Source organism: Rhamphochromis longiceps, linkage group LG9, assembly GCF_057381845.1.
Source record: "Rhamphochromis longiceps isolate RC_006_pf linkage group LG9, R_longiceps_female_GT1.1, whole genome shotgun sequence".
Taxonomy (NCBI): Eukaryota; Metazoa; Chordata; class Actinopteri; order Cichliformes; family Cichlidae; genus Rhamphochromis; species Rhamphochromis longiceps.
The window spans coordinates 1,582,898-1,600,741 of NC_140565.1; the positions used below are offsets into that span (position 1 = coordinate 1,582,898).

The 17,844-nt window shown below is 39.1% G+C and overlaps 1 long non-coding RNA gene and 1 pseudogene across 1 annotated transcript; both read left to right on the plus strand.

Annotated features, from left to right (window-relative positions):
* Positions 1–3,685, plus strand: LOC146661504 (uncharacterized; annotated as a pseudogene).
* A 6,277-nt stretch (positions 3,686–9,962) lies between these two features.
* Positions 9,963–17,083, plus strand: LOC146661505 (uncharacterized). The gene is made up of 4 exons (XR_014913178.1): positions 9,963–10,456; positions 12,770–12,851; positions 16,168–16,232; positions 16,342–17,083. It is a non-coding gene; the product is annotated as an uncharacterized LOC146661505 (long non-coding RNA).
* Positions 17,084–17,844: the final 761 nt, after the last annotated feature.

A 17,844-nucleotide genomic window follows, 5' to 3' on the forward strand; every position in this document is an offset into this window, starting at 1 on the left:
ATGTCTGTGAAGGTTCTCATGATGTCCTTTGATGTAGTCTCTCTCTTCACTTGCATACCCACTACAGAGGCAGTGGAGACTGTCAGAAAACGACTGCAAGAAGACAGCTCCTTGGAAGACAGGACCAACTTCACACCCGATCAGATGTGCACACTGTTAGACCTCTGCCTCACCACTACATATTTCAAATACAACGAGGGTTTCTACAGACAAAAACATGGCTGTGCCATGGGCTCCCCTGTGTCACCTGTTGTAGCCAACCTTTACATGGAGGAAGTGGAAAGGAAGGCTCTTGGCTCTTTCAAAGGAAGAGTACCCAGCCACTGGTAGAGATATGTAGACGACACCTGGGTCAAAATCAAAAGGCAAGAAGTGGAATCCTTCACTGCGCACATTAACGCCGTGGATAAAAACATCAAGTTCACCAGGGAAGACACAAAGGACGACTGTTTGCTTTTCCTGGACTGCGCTGTGCACATTGAAGAGAACGGCAAACTCAACATTGAAGTTTACCGGAAGCCCACACACACGGACCAGTACCTCCTCTTTGACTCCCATCACCCTCTGGAACACAAACTTGGAGTAATTAGGACACATCCCCCCCCCCCGGGCAGAACATGTTCCCTCTAAGCCTGAAGGGAAAAAGAAGGAACACACACATGTAAAGGAAGCACTCAAAACGTGTGGATATCCTAATTGGGCGTTTATAAAGTCAGCAAAGATGCACAGAAAAGAACATCAGATACCAGCGAGGGAGGATAAGAAAGACAGATGCAACAACATTGTCATCCCCTATGTACTAATTAGACTTAGTAACCGACACCCCATACCAGCATTACATAGACACTTGGGGGCTGAGCTGGGTGGGTGGTGTTAAAAGCACTTGTTTTGTAGATATATTTTTTCAGACACGGCACAGTCTCCTTTGTGGCAAAACCTTCAAACTTCACCATCCTCAGCTGAAACAACAACATCTTAACACCATCTTCATGAACTGCTGAGCCAAACTTGATCCATCAGTGCTGGACTGCACAGATAACTACATGCCACAAGGAGACTGCTGTGTTATGAACTGCCATACCAGTATGTCTTCAATGGAGAAGATGACACACCCATCACCTGACCTCCTGCCTGATCTGGAGACCATCATCATGCTGCCACACTACACACCTCTGAGACCATCAATGATGACTCATACTGAGGAAACTGTATTTCCTGTCAGAGATGCTCAGTGATCCTCAGAGCAGAGAGAGGTATCATTCTTTATCTTTGATTTAAAAAAAAATGTCAGTGTTTTTTAATTCAATTAATTAATTAAAATCCTGTTTATTGCATAAATAATTCCACACTCAAATGATTATACTTGTTGACACTTTTTGAGTTTTAATTCACATTATGGATTACAAATCTATGCTTTTTCTACTCTGTCTCTCTGTGCAGGTATTGCTGTCTTCTGAGTTCTTCCGTGTCCCAACTGAGGCCTTCAAACCTCATTGCAGAGCTCATGTCTTTCCTCACCATCATGTGAGTGTGAGATTGCTCTGGATTCTGGTTATGTGGCCTGCAGCACCTATAAGGTATTTCAATATTGTTCATTGTATAACTTATTTGTAGTTTTTAGGCCTTAACACAAATAAAATGTTCCTTTTTCTGTATTTTTTAGAATAAGCTCGTCCAGTGTGCCTGCATTCCAGCTTCACAGAAAAGAACATCAGACACCAGCGAGGGAGGATAAGAAAGACAGACACAACAACATTGTCATCCCCTATGTAGCCGGTGTATCAGAAAAACTCAGGAGAGTTTTCTCCAAATACGACATCCCAGTGTACTTCAGACCCAGTAACACACTCAGACAGAAACTGGTTCACCCGAAAGACAAAACTCCTAAACACAAACTTAACAATGTGGTGTACGCTGTACAGTGCAGCGAGGAATGCCCAGACTTCTACATCGGAGAGACCAAACAGCCACTTCACAAGCACATGGCACAACATAGAAGAGCCACCTCCACGGGACAAGACTCAGCAGTTCATCTGCATCTAAAGGACAAAGGTCAGTCTTTGAGGATGCCAATGTTCACATTTTGGACAGATGGAGGAGTGAAAGAAGCCATTTACGTCCACTGTGAGCGACCATCTTTAAACAGAGGCGGTGGTTTATGACACCAACTGTCTGCCATCTATAATCCAGTTTTGAGTTCCCTCCCCAGACACCGTAACGTCCACTCACACCCTGGGAGTGGGCGTGGGTGATTTCCTGACCTCGGGAAATCACATGATAGGGTGGGGCCAGGTTTCACAATGAGCTCACCCGAAACCCTGGCTGATTGGGACCCACACCCACTTTCACACCTTGGCTCATGTGATTAGGTAGAGGATCATCAGGGGGTTCTTTGTCCCTCTTTGGGGGGAAACTCCCACTGGGTTTAAATCTGGGACTCTCCACCATTGACCCTTAGAACTGAAGAAGCTTCTCGGATGAGAGGTGAAACGTCTTCAAGGAACTCAAAGAAGTCCAGACGCTTTTCTTTCCAAGCTCCTTAGACTTCACTTGTGTTAATTACATTTTATTTGTTGTTGTTTTCTTTTAGATTTATATGCAGTGATTGGATGTGGTGGAGCTTTGTTAACCGTGTGGAAAACATCTGTTTGTGATGATATTTACAATGAGGCTTTAAGGTGACAGTTTCCATGTAATTTCAATCCTCTTACTAAGCAAAAACATGTTTGCAATTAACATATTTTTTCAGTTTTGTCTTTTGGATTTATGGTTAACATTCCTCTGTGACAGCAAATACTAAACTGGTCCAAGTAACCAGCATATCATTGGTCAAAGGCAAAAAGGACCACATGTCACACTAGCAATGAATTTTTGACTGTGTTTGTGTTAGTATAGAGTAGGTCTAACAGTGGTTTTCCACATCTGCTCTAATATATATAGATAATGGGTCAGACATATAAAGTCATTTTGAAAAGTTCATAAAGGTCATTTATATGTGTTCCTCTTTATCATTTTATATCAGGTCAAACAGCAGACTTGAGTTTTGATCAGGGTAGAACCATAACATTCATGCTAATGGTTCTACTGTTTACAGTTACTTTATGATGGATTTCACCCTGGTCACAGCACTATCTGAAAAGCTGTTAGAGGTAAAGTTAAGCCAATTAATACCTCATCATAAGTCACTCTCTAACGCAGGGCAGTGATTATTATTCACTGTAATTTATTCCACAACAATGTTCTTTATTTGATTCTTTAAATATGCACATCGATTGTTTAGCTGTGTGACTCTCCACACCTGAAATATATCACAATGTCGACTTCATTTCGACAGTATTTTGTAGATTGGTACCATATTTATCATCGAATCATCTTGTGCATTTATTAACTAAATGTTGTTTGGTTTTTTTTTGTTTGTTTGTTTGGGGTTTTTATGTTGCCATTTTTACATTTCACCAACTGTGTAAATTCTGCAATTTTACCTTGGTTTTGTTTCACATCAGTTTATCTGCTGGCTGGTATTCCTGTCTTCCTTCTCTCACCCCAACCGGTCGCAGCAGATGGCCGCCCCTCCCTGAGCCTGGTTCTGCTGGAGGTTTCTTCCTGTTAAAAGGGAGTTTTTCCTTCCCACTGTCGCCAAAGTGCTTGCTCATAGGGGTCATATGTCATATGATTGTTGGGTTTTTCTCTGTATCTATGAAGTGCCTTAAGGTGACTTTTGTTGTGATTTGGCGCTATATAAATTGAATTGAATTGGTTTTCTTTCTTTTCTAATGTTTCTGGTCAGTTTTCACAGTTAAACAAGTAACTTTGAGGTTACTTCATCGTTTTCAGCTGTTATCTGTATAAATTTTTTTCCTAATAATTACATTTCTGCAAAATTATAGCAGTTCTGGTAAGTTGTAATATTTCTGCCAAGTTATTAATTTTTGACTAAATTATTACATTTCTGCTAAGTTGTAGCTTCTGGTAAACTACAACATTTCTGCTGAATTGTTATGTTTCTTCTAAGTTATTGCATTTCTGCTAAGTTATTACATTTTTGCTAACTTGATGTTGTTCTGCAAAGTTATTAAAATTTCAACAACTTTTTAAACACTGACTTTGATTTCTTCAGCTTCTTCAGCTATTTTCAACTATTTTCAGCAGACAGCTTCAGCTTTACAGCATGCACACTGCATTTTCGCAGGAAATGCAAATTTTTCTAGTATAGATTTGTTTAACTGACTGAAGCAATGACAACAGTCTTCTCCTGAACACCAACACCAAGGAGGTGGTAAAGAGTTCACCAGACCTAAAAACAAAACAAAACAATGCAGGACAGTCTGCAAAGATGTTGAGTCAGTCAGACATCGTGCAGAGCAGATGAGGAAGAAGTTGTAATCTAAAATGGAGAACAATAAATACAGCCACCTAAGCATCCTCACAGGACAAGATGAACTGCAGTGAGAGGGTCATCTTACTGCACTGCAGGACTCAGAGGTTCAGGAGGGTCTTTATCCCCATTGCCATGAGGCTTTTTAAAAGAAACTACTCACATGTTCTTCTCACATTTATTTCTTTTACTCTAATAAACACTGGTAGTAATCATATGAATTCTGAGCTAAATGGACTTGCCCTGATAGGCTTCAGCCAGCCCAGAAGCTAATACACCACAACACTTAGGGAAACTGAAACTGACTGTTATTAATGTTTTCAAACTGTTTAAGAAAAACATATATAATCTTTCAGCCTTCTAGAAAACACACATAAAAACAGTATTATATGATGTTGAACATACAGATAGGCAGTTGTTGGCCTACAGGAGTGTTCTTTATCGAAGGTTTTAAGTGCTTAAAAAGTCTGTTAAGCTCTGTACAGAGCATGCAATGTAACTGTACATTAGAGAGTGTTTTATAAACCATGTCTTCTGTTTCATTTAATAAACATGAGACTGCTTTATGCATTTTCAGCTATTTATTAGATTTTATCAGATTAAAAAACACTTAGCATAAGAATGCAGTTGAAACTATAACTTTTAAATATTGTTTAAATGAATGAACATAGCAACTTGAACATTTTAAAAAATACAAACAAAACAAATGAACTATATTTATATATATAGATCTATATATATATATATATATACATATCTATATCTATATCTATATATATTTATTCTGTTTTTTTTATGTGTACTATTTGTTTTCCTTTGATTTTTACAGTAAAAGTGATCCTGTGCTTCTCAAACTCCTCCTCGTAGGGCTTCCACATCTCCTCTTCAATGAAGAGGGTTTCTCCAGTTAGAAGGAGAACTTGCAGCTGGGTGGACTGCAGTGCACTGCACTGCTCTGCAGTGTCCACACCAACTACAGTTACTTGAGTACGTTCATCTTCCTTTGTCTGTCAATACACAAAAAGCATATATTTAATATGGTAATCACGTCTTGATGCATGCTCAATGATCCATGTAAGTAAATCCCAAAAGGATGATTCTGTTCATCTGGACGTAGCATTTTCAAGTGGGAGAAATGTTTTGTCACTCATCCAGGTGACTTCTTCAGTCTGTTTTACCCAATCTTTTAAACAGTACATTGCATAATGACTGAAACTAGCCCACTGAAGAAGCAATAGGCTGGGAGGTCAGTTAATTGGTCAGTAATATACAAATTGTCACGGGCACTGATCAAAGACCACAGAAACCTGCAGTCCGCTGAGACTGAAGAAGTCACTTGGATGAGTGATGAAACATTTCTCCCACTTGAAAATGCTACGTCCAGATGAACAGAGTCAATCTTTTGGACCACCTATAATTCTAAACATTTTGGCAAATGACATTGCTATTACATGTTGGTACAAACATATGGCTTCTTCATACCTCAGTCTTTGTATGGGAAGTTGACTGGAGCTGTACTCCATAGGCGGAGCGGTGCACTTTCACATGGGAGATCTTTACCTGATCTCCCACACGAACGTCAACAATTGACGCCTCCCTCCACAAGGAGACAGTCATGGTATGTCCATCCTGAAATCACAAAAATGACAGAATGAAACATTTATTCATTAACTAATGGAAATCTCAAATGTGCCTATTTTCACCATTTTCAATATTACACTTTAGTTGCACCATTACCTGTTTTAGCTGGAGAGTGCGTATTGGCACCAGTTGTTTGCCTGAGCAAACTGTCCTCACTGCCGAACACTGAAAATTCAATTAAAATATAATGTCAGTTATAGTGATTGCATAAATCTGTGTGTGTACATCTAGGTGCTACTTTCTTGACTTACTACATCTATTATTTTATTATTGTTGTTAATGATAAATCTACAACCATTTACAAAATAATAGTGGTTGATCTTGTTCTCACAATTTTGTGTTTGTTTGACAAGAACAATAAAATTATTATTTTTACTTTTAAAGACAAAAAAGTAATGGTTTCTTTGAAAACCTGAAGCAATATCAATTCTGATGGAACCACAAATATTTACCTCCACAACCTCCCCTTCCACTGTCATGAGCCCTCCAGATGTTGGGCTCATCTTTAGTGGTGTTGCTGGGGAAGGTGGATTAAGCAGCTCCTCCGCCTTTATTATGAGGGCCTCCGAGACTGCCAGGGCAGGAGCTTTAAAGAACTGTGTCCTCGCAGTGATATTGATGAGATAAGGGGGAGCTTGGCCCCTCAGCTCATGTCCCCTCATCATGTAGGACATGTCCTGTTTTACTTTGGAGGAGAACTCTTCAAACAAGGTGATCTTCAGCACTGTTTCACCGTCTGTGATTGCTGCCACTTTATTTTTTTTTGTTGACAGTGCTTTGACCTCTCCATCCTCAGTAACCCAGCTGATCACCTGATAAATACATAAATAAAGAAATGTATTTCTATGATCTTACTCCATAGTCACGTTCATACATGTGAAAGTCTACATCATATGATTGTTGGGTTTTTCTCTGTATTTATTATTGTACGATCTACTGTACAATATAAAGCGCCTTAAAGCGACTGTTGTGATTTGATGCTATATAAATAAAATTGAATTGAATCACCTTTAGCTGGTCACAACATTTCAACACCCGGATATGAATGGGTGGGGGCCGGAAATACGGCGTCTCAGGCCGGTTGTCAGTCAGTTTCCTTAAGGCCATTCTGAAAATAAAAAAAGCAAAATAAACACATTAACAGGTTCATACATTTCTGCTGGATACAGTTCTGACAGAATACAGTAACACCTGTTGCTTTCATGTCATCTCTTCACATTTTGATATAAAACAAACACATCATGAACTTCCTCAACCCTACGTGTGTTTCTGAGGTTCCTGCTTGATATTTACATACCTGAAAACATTTCAATATTTTTGTAAAAACACAAATTATCTTTACAAAATGTTGGTCTGAAAATTAATTAAACGCTTATGAGCCTTCATAAAATACATACAAATATTACAGCACATGTAAGTCTATCCAATTCACTCTGGATGGAACGCAGAAAAAAAATCACAATTTTCTTTTCCCCACTTAAAACCCTTGGTAGGCCCTTAAAAAATGCACCCTCTAAAGGCCCTAATGGACCTAAACGTCCACCCCCCAAAAAGTGCAATAAAAAGATTATATATTCATATTTTTTTCCACTTTAAATTGGTCAGTCTTTTAAAACTACTTCTCCCTGAAATATTCATATAAAGTTTTAATTACATTTTCGTTGTTTTAACCCTTTAAATCCCAGGTTTATTACATGAGCGCCCTGTTTTTTTAGGCCCAAAAAACAAAAAAACTTAATATTTTCAAAAAAAAACATTTGAAGTAATATTCGTTTGTTATTATAATTAGGCCTTTGGATGGACTAAAGATTGGCACCAAGAGTCATTTCGATCGCCTTTTATTTTTTTTCCAGGAGTGCATTTCATAAAATGCACACTATCGACCACGCCCAAAAAGTGCAATAAAAATATTAAATATTAATTTTTTTTTTCACTTTAAATTTGTCAGTCTTTTAAAACTACTTCTCCCTGAAATATTCATATAAAGTTTTAATTATATTTTCGTTGTTTTAACCCTTTAAATTACAAAAAAACTAAAAAAAAAACTAAAAAACTAAATATTTTCCCAAAAAAACATTTGAAGTAATATTTGATTGTTATTATAATTAGGCCTTTAGATGGACTAAAGATTGGCACAAACAGTCATTTCGATCGCCTTTTATTTTTTTTTTCAGGACCAGAAAATGGTCTCCAGGCGGCAAATGCTCCTCCTCTAGGCCGAAATAAGTGCATGTTGCCGGGGTAAGTCGCGACGATCACCGGGGCACGATCACCGGGGACTGCTTTTACCAGCCCACACGTCCGATACCACGTGACAACAAATACGTCATTTCCTGTTGACTAAAAAAAAAAAAAGCACCCTCTCATGGTCCTAAGGACAAAAAAATGGTCCCGCACGATCAGTGGGCGAAGCCGGTGCTGCACGCCGGAAATGAGGCTTCATTTCCGGCAGGTCTGTCCAAGCAGCCCGCTGTTTTCCAGCCCGGGGTCAAATGTGGAGCAAGGGCGCCACCCGGTGGACAAATAAAAAAATTACAACTCTAAGGCCAATAGACCAAAACGAGACGGAGACATGAGTAATCACCAGGACATTAACGGTAATAATTCTGCAGTGAAAAATAGCGTTTATAATGGGACGAAAACGTCCACTAGGGCTCTAAGAGGATGTGTATTGTTAGCTTAGCCACTGAAGCTAATTTAAGGAAGTCAGACTTGAATTTTGAAATAAAATTATACCAAACTTTTTTTTGGAGAATTTGGCTATATTCAATTAAACACAGTGCAAATGGCTTGGAATCGAAAAATGCAAAAGCCACAAAAGGTCCCCAGGGCCTTTCAGGTGTTTAATTGTTTTCAGATAATAATTAAAATAATTATTAATTAAAATAATACTTGTAAATAGGTTACAGTGGACAATAGAAAACAATGAATCATCATAGGAAGATTATCTGAAAAAGGATTCATGCTCCTGAAGTGAAAAACAGCAACATTACAGACATCTTAAAGATTGCCTGCCTGCCCTTCCCCCTCCCCCAACACACACAGGCCAGGTGCACACACACAAACAAAAACATAGTGCGCCTGCTTGGTCTCTGTGGCTTTAGTTCATATTGGCTCCCCTTTTTAATCATTTGAGCCAATAAAATTATAGAATTACTGTCCCTGCTTTTTGGTCAGTCCCGCCCTCCTTAACTGGGCAGAAAATGGCAATTTTATGACCAGAAACAGCAAAGTTGGGAGACGGTTGCCAGGGCAGAGTGCCAGCCTTAAGCAATTCTTTCCTACTAACAGCCCAAACGTAACGTCTTAAAGTTTATAAAACTGTTATAGATCTGGAAGATTTGTCTGATTCTGTAAGATCTTAATATTTCATAAAAAAATAGATGCCATTTTCATGAATACATTCAGATAGTTTTTTCAATTAAATATCCCTGAAACAATAAGTTCATCAAACTATGACACCTACAAATACATTGCTATCAATACTAAATGTGAATTTATCAAAAGTAATTTTTTTTCTTCGAGAGAAAAATGGAGATACACATATCGTTAGCTTCATAGCATAAGTGCCTAAGTCATTGACTTAGGCAATTATGCTATGAAGCTAACGATATATAAAACATTCATAGGCCGATAGAAAAGTCAGACCAAATTTTAGGGGTACTTTGACGGTCTTTATATTCACAGGAACTTAAATGGCTAGATTTTTTATCTTTCACTACATTATAATGTGTTATACATGGTATAAAGGCACTAAAAAACGGCTTCAATATCAATACTTACGTTTTATGAAGTTCTTAATATCACAAGAGCACAAAGTAGAAGAGCTGTGACTGTGTCTGTAAGTTTCTTCAGAAAGACCGGGAAAGGGACCGCTGGTCTTTGATGTTACAAATTGTGATGCAATCTGTTGCCATCGGCCTGATTGGCTAACTATGATTGTTGTTTTTCCCAATTGTACTGCCTTGTGTTGATTTTGTCCCTTTACTTTAGGGCGGTTTTTGTTGGTGATCAGACCCGATTCTTGTCTAATTTGAATTATGAAATTATCAGTACTATTTTATAAGTCTCAAACTTACAATTTAAAACGTATAAAATTACTGGTCTTTTTTATTTTTTATGTAGTTAATGTATTATGTAGTTTTTTTAAAGTTCGACTGCTAAAGCCCTGCATGTATTTTTTTAGATGAGCTTTTATTTTGAAAGTGGCGATCTCTTTTCCTGGTGTCATGGAAGCACGCCTAACAGATCCACGTTACTGCTAGTCCCCGGGACAGAGTGCGGGAAATCAATGCGGTTCGAATACGTTCATAGACGCAGGAGTGCTAATTCCCTCCAGATTTCGTCCGAAGGCGCAGGTTTCAAGGCTGCACACGGTGACTGAGCATCCTAACATTTCAAAATTCAAAGGGTCAAGCTTCAAGGTTTTACTTCAAAAAGGTAAGCTAAACTTGGTCAACACATGACAGGAAAAGGTAAATGTATTAGCTATGTTAAATATAAGTGCCTAATCGTGATAGCTTGCTGTAGGGTAAAACACTTAAGGTCAGAAATCTTTACAGTTGTGTTCATTGTAAAGCTGTTGTTTAGGGTATGTTTAAAATAATGTATTATGTAGTTGCACCACCACAGTTATGAAACTCAGAAATGTAATGATGTAAAAGCTATAGTATGGTTGGGGTTTTGGCTTGGTGAGCTTACAGCCTCCTTAAAATCTGTCAGAATTATGTACAGACAGACTGTTTAATTCATATAACCATTTAATTCAACAAATATATGAAGAAATATGTCAAAGTTAGTATGACTTTAAATGTATCATTGTAAACGACCACGGCAGACCCAGTGGCATTTTGATATTTTTTTATTAATCCCTACATGGTTGCTGTACATTCGCACTCAGAGCTGCAGCTCTCCTGCTGCCAGCTCAACATAACACCAACAACCCAACCACAGGACCCAGTACAATATTTAATTCGGCGGGGCGTGATTGCGGACGCCGTACAGGTGTGTCCGCCTCCTCTGCACGGCACCGCAGGCTACGCCTCGCCACATACCCCCATCGCCTGACTGAGGCCGGGGAACCATCCGGCCGAACGTACTCCCCCCACCGCAGGCGGAAGGTCGGCCGCGTGGCAGGTGAACGCGGCGCGGTCGGCACGGTCGTGCGCCCCGGCTCGCAGGCGGCTGGGCAGATGTCCGGCAGGCACAGGCCTCTGGTGGAGGTGAGGCCGCTCTGCTCACCCCGCCAACCTCGGGCTTCGGTGCCGCGGACTCCCCTAGCACGGGCACCACCGACTTATCCCGCGGCTTCTCCGCCCCTCCCGGTGGGAGCAGCTCCCCACGCTGCACCTCCGCCGCTGCCTCTCCCGGCTGGAGCGGGTCCTCGGGCACCGCCTCCGCCGCTGTCTCTCTCGGCTGGAGCGGCTCCTCGGGCGCCGCCTCCGCCGCTGTCTCTCCCGGCTGGAGCGACTCCTCGGGTGCCGCCTCCGCTGCTATCTCTCCCGGTTGGAGCGACTCCTCGGGTGCCGCCTCAGTCTCTCCCGGCTGGAGCGGCTCCTCGGGCGCCGCCTCCACCGCTGCCGGCTCCGCCGCCTTCTTCCGGGGCGCAGGAACAGGCACCGGTCCCTGCCGAGCCCCAGCGGCTCCCACGCGAGGTGTGGGGACAGGCGTATATACATGTGTGTGTGTGTGTGTGTGTGTGTGTGTGTGTATATATATATATATATATATATATATATATATATATATATATATGTGTATATATATATATATATATATATATATATGTGTATGTATGTGTGTGTGTGTATATATATATATAATTTAGAAGTAAAGGCTTTAAAACCAAGTAATCGCTGAAAGTACAAACATCACTAATGTCACATAACTTTGCCGACATGTGGCCAACAGTAATGTTTTAATGTTCTTCGTTAAACATTGCACAAAAATCAGTGACGTTATATTCATTGACAGTTCACTCTTCGGCCGCTGCCTTTTGCCATATTTTGCGGCAAAATTATCTACACCCACTGCCGCGCTATGAATTGTGGGATATATGGGACCACAAAGCGTGCACCGGACCACGCTTGATATTTGGGGAAATCGACGGCGCATTTGGAGTATGCATTTGAAGTACACTTGGAATTGGGACAGCCGTTGTCCCGTGGCGGTGACGTAATCACACTCAAAGTGTGCGGTCTCTTAATTGGGACACAGCCATAGTGTGTGTGTTCACCTCTGTTTTCGTTAGATTGTCTGCGTTACTTCTACGTTCTCTGCTATCTATCAGCCCCTGTGTTTTCTCTGCTGGACATCCCCTCTGAGTTTCCACGTCTCAGGTTTTCTAATGATGTTTCAGGTATAGCTTTCCCAGCTTAGGTTTTGTTTTTTCTTTTTTGTCTCTTTCTCCTAATGCCACACACTTTGCCTCAGTAACTGTAACATTCAGATGACTACTATCCAATTATTTCTCTGATGGTTATGCAAGAAGAGCCTAATAAACTTAAAGCCAGAAGACCGTAAAGCAGAGGTATAACTGTATGAGCTACAAAGTTTAAATGTTTTATCACAATCATAGTGTGCAGCTCACAAACAGCTGATTGTTTTAGTGTTTTCTCGGAAATATCAGATGTAACTAGTGATGTCACAATGAAAATGAAATAATATTGAACAGTATAGAATCAGACATGTTAGAATTTGCTTAAAATTCTACTTGTTTTATTTTTAAAAATTGTGCAACATTTTGTTTTTCAGATGTTTTTGCTGAATTGATCAAGACTGACTGTAAGAGTGTAAACATCGAGTAACTATGATGTTCGAGCCCTCTCAAGAACAGGTAAATAGTCATTTAGAGATTAAATTTGTCCCAGTTACTTTGCTCTACTCTGTCTGTAAAGCTTCACTTTTGTCACACTTCCTGCCTCCAAGAAGCTGAAGTAGAAGTAGAACTCTGCACCAGAACCTTTTTGTGACTTTTGTGACATTTCTGTCAATGGTGTAATTGTTGGTCTTTTGTGAATTCTAAGTAGGTGATTACTGAAAGGCAAGAGAGAAACCGAAGGCATCAGGTGACCTGTGATATGTCAGAGCTACAGAGAGGAATATTTGTGACAAGTATCCAACATTTGGGGAAAAATAGTTTCAAAGATGCATATTAAACAGGCAAGCTTTCATATTTAGAGGACAAAAACTATTACTTACTTTTAATCATTATTATGTGGTTAAGTACTGGACTGTGTGCTTTTGAGGCCAAGTCACACAGGGTTTCTTAGCTTAGACTGATGAGTATTTGAAATGTCAGCAATTCTTGATTGTAACACCTTTTATTGTAGTTTTAACACTGATGAATCAGCTTTCATAAATGAAGCAAATGTTTCATTTATCTATATTAATACCGTAAGTAATGCTTAGTAGAATCATCTTTGCTGAATCCAATGGTGAAACATGGAGAATTTTTCCTCTACTCTGAGTAGAGCTAGATTTGGTTAAAAACGACAAAAATAAGTATGGCATTTGACAAAATACTAAAGGTTTTTTGCTTTGCTTTTTGGAATGTTTGTAAGTTGTGCATTGATAACTTCCCTTTTTAACCAGTGTCAAACAATGACTGGGTGACCAGTGTTGTCATCATCAGGGCAGGCCAGCACAGCAGGAAAAGTGAAATGGCCAGGCTGAGAGTTACAGTGTGATGCAAAAGTTTGGGCAACCTTGTTAATAGTCATTATTTTCCTGTATAAATTGTTGGTTGTTACAATGAAAAATGTCAGTTAAATATATCATATAGGAGACACACACAGTGATATTTGAGAAGTGAAATGCAGTGTATTGGATTTACAGAAAGTGTGCAATATTTTTTTTTTAGACAAAATCAGGCCGGTGCATAAATTTGGGCACCACAAAAAAAGACATGAAATCAATATTTAGTAGATTCACCCTTTGCAGAAATTACAGCCTCTAAACACTTCCTGTAGGTTCCAATGAGAGTCTGGATTGTGGTTGAAGGTATTTTGGACCACTCCTCTTTACAAAACATCTCTAGTTCATTAAGGTTTGATGGCTTCCAAGCATGGACAGTCACACCACAGATTTTCAATAATATTCAGGTCTGGGGACTGAGATGGCCATTCCAGAACGTTGTACTTGTTCCTCTGCATGAAAGCCTTAGTGGATTTTGAGCAGTGTTTCGGGTCGTTGTCTTGTTGAAAGATCCAGCCTCAGCGCAGCTTCAGCTTTGTCACTGATTCCTGGACATTGGTCTCCAGAATCTGGTGATACTGAGTGGAATCCATGTGTCCCTGCACTGGCCACACAGCCCCACAGCATGATGGAGCCACCACCATATTTTACTGCAGGTAGCAGGTGTTTTTCTTGGAATACTGTATTCTTTTTCCTCGATGCACTACGCCCCTTGTTATGCCCAAATAACTCAGTTTTAGTTTCATCAGTCCACAGCACCTTATTCCAGAATGAAGCTGGTTTGTCCAAATGTGCTTTAGCAAACCTCAAGCGGCTCTGTTTGTGCTGTGGGTGGAGAAAGGCTTCCTCTGCATCACTCTCGCATACAGCATCTGCTCGTGTAAAGTGCGCCGAATGGTTGAACGATGCACAGTGACTCCATCTGCTGCAAGATGATGTTGTAGGTCTTTGGTGCTGGTCTGTGGATCGACTCTGAATGTTCTGACCATTCGTCACTTCTGTCTACCCGAGATTTTTCTTGGTCTGCCACTTCCAGCCTTAACTTGAACTGAGCCTGTGGTCTTCCATTTTCTCAATATGTTCCTAACTGTGGAAACCGACAGCTTAAATCTCTGAGATAGCTTTGTGTGTCCTCCCCCTAATTCATGATGGTGAACAATCTTTGTCTTCAGGTCATTTGAGAGTTGTTTTGAGCCGCTATGTTGCTACTCTCCAGAGAAAATGAAAATAGGAGGGAAACTTACAGTAGACCCCCTTAAATACTCTTTCTCATTATTGGATTCACCTGTGTATGTAGGTCAGGGGTCACTGAGATTACCGAGCCAATTTGAGTTCCAACAATTAGTTCTAAAGGTTTTGGAATCAATAAAATGACAACAGTGCCCAATTTTATGCACCTGCCTGATTTTGTTTAAACAATTATCACACACTTTCTGGTCATTTCACTTTTCAAATATCACTGTGTGTGTCTCCTATATGATATATTTAACTGACATTTTTTATCATAACAATCAATCATTTATACAGGAAAATAATGACTATTAACAATTTTGCCCAAACTTTTGCATCACACTGTAAGTTAGGCATCGGCTGGGTGTTCAGTTCTCACCTGTTCCTGTTTAGGGAGAGACATCAAGCCTCTTAGGGTAAGAAAGAACAGTAGAGAACTCAGCGATTATGACAAGTCCCCTTATTACCACTGTTTGTCTCACAACCAATACCATTTTTTTCCTGAAGCCTAAAGCTTACCATATTGTTTTAATTAAACCTGCAGCAATGTGCTTTTTTTCTTAACAAAATGGCACATAAGAAAAAGGTTTAATTTTGACACTTAAATTTATTCCCAGAAATAACTTTTAATACTCAGGTAAATTTAATATCAGTTATTTGTACTCAAATGCTATTTATTAAAATTATTTATACTTGTATTAGAATGTTACTGTGATAAAGGTATCCTTTTAGGTACTGTACTCTGTAGGACACTAAGAAAGGAGAGTGATCATATTCTGTGAGCCCTGGTAAATAATGGTTGTTCACAGAATTATAAATGACTTTGTAACTCCTGCTCCATCTTGAGCGCCATCATCTAACCCTGAAAAAGTCTCTAGCCTTTGTCAGTATGTGTAAGACTGGCTTTCTATATGGTTTAGTGCAGACTGAGCTTCGGGACCCTGTTGTCCTTTTTTTCTGATCGGTGCTGGTGTGTAGCTGGCAATGCAGTGTGTAAGCACACTGTTTTGCCCTTTCAAACAGTACATTTTTCAGAACTGAAGCTGCAGGTTGTATCTTCACACCAGCACCGAGACAGACCAACAGTGGGACAAATCCAAACAGCAGTAAGTGCTGAGATTCATATTCAGGACTGACCCTTTAATGTTCTTTTATAACCTGTTATAAGTAATATGTATAAGTATTTTTTTCTTTTATATTTGTTATTGCTATTTTTTTTTTTTCAGGGTTTGGAACCAGGGCCAGTTCCATGGATCAATGAACTCAAAGACATTTTTGAATAATGATGCAGGTACAATGTCAAGTTGTTGTTGTTGTTATTATTATTATTGTTATTGTTATTGCATAGATGACTTTCACAGTGCCTTGTTTTATCCTCACATTATTATGGTCCTTTAAAGGAGTACGCTGTACAAGAACTTGGCTGGTGACCCACTTTACATCTCCTTGCTAAACACTGGAAAATCATGCAAAGACATTGATGTAACAAATTGACCTCTTACCGCAACCATGGCCTTCAGTGACAAGAAGACCAGTCTTAAGACAGCATTGGTGAGCGTGTTCTCTAACCAGGAGCCCAGATTACCCACAAAATCTGTAAACATTTACCAAGATCCTCCTCTTTACCTGCCACTGCCACTCAGTACAGGCTGGATCCCACACAGAGTGTGCATGTCTACAGTGAGGAGGAACTCTTCAACCTTGAAAGCTTACTGGTCACAGAGGACATGGTACATAAGATTGAGACAGCAAAAGGAGAACAGACAGCTGACCAGGAATGGCATCAGCTCAACAATGCAAGGATCACATCTTCATCTTGTTATGTGAGGGGTGAAATTGTACAGAGAATGCTCTATTTTGAGACATATGTCAGAATACTGGAGAACAAGGAGAACAAAATATTTGACACCATTATTGTGCCCACTCTATCAGATGAGCTATTTTTCTGTTTAACTCATTACTATTGTGCTAAATCATACTATTTCTGCTTTTAATAGGATTTGTGCCAAATATAGTATTTCTGCTTTTTATAGGATTTGTGCTTAATATACTATTTCTGCTTTTTATAGGATTTGTGCTTAATATAGTATTTCTGCTTTTATAGGATTTGTGCTTAATATAGTATTTCTGCTTTTTATAAGATTTGTGCTTAATATAGTATTTCTACTAAATGTAGTATTTATGCTTAATCATATTATTTCTGCTTTTCATAGGATTTGTGCTTAATATAGTATTTCTGCTAAATTTAGTATTTCTGATTAATTATAGTTTTTCTACTAAATCATAGTACAGTATTTCTGCTTTTTATGGGATTTGTGCTAAAACAAAGTATTTCTACTAAATGTAGTATTTATGCTTAATCATACCATTTCTGCTTTTTATAGGATTTGTGCTTAATATAGTATTTCTGCTAAATTATAGTATTTCTGCCAAATTATAATATTTTTTTTCTAAAACATAGTCTTAATTTAAAATTACAATATTCATAGTTCATCACAGTGTCTCTGGTAAATCACAATATTACGCTCTGTTGTACTATTTTTCTAAATCATAGTGTTTCTGTAATGTTTAAGTATTTTTGGCTAAATATATTCTTTCTGTTATCTTATACTATTTCTCCTAAATTCTTGTATTTTTGAGAAGTTATCATGTTTCTGGTAAGTTACAATATTTCTGCTAAATTCTGCTATGCTATTGTATTTCTGCCAAGTATTATGTTTCCTCTAAGATATTGCAGTTCTGCTAAGTTATTCCATTTTAGCAAACTTCTTTTGCTTCTGCAAAGTTTTTACAATTTCTGCAACTTTTCAGCTTTTTCAGCTACTTTTTGCATACAGCTTCAGCTTTAAGCATCCACACTGCATTTTCGCAGGAAATGCAAATTTTTCTAGTTATTATTGTGT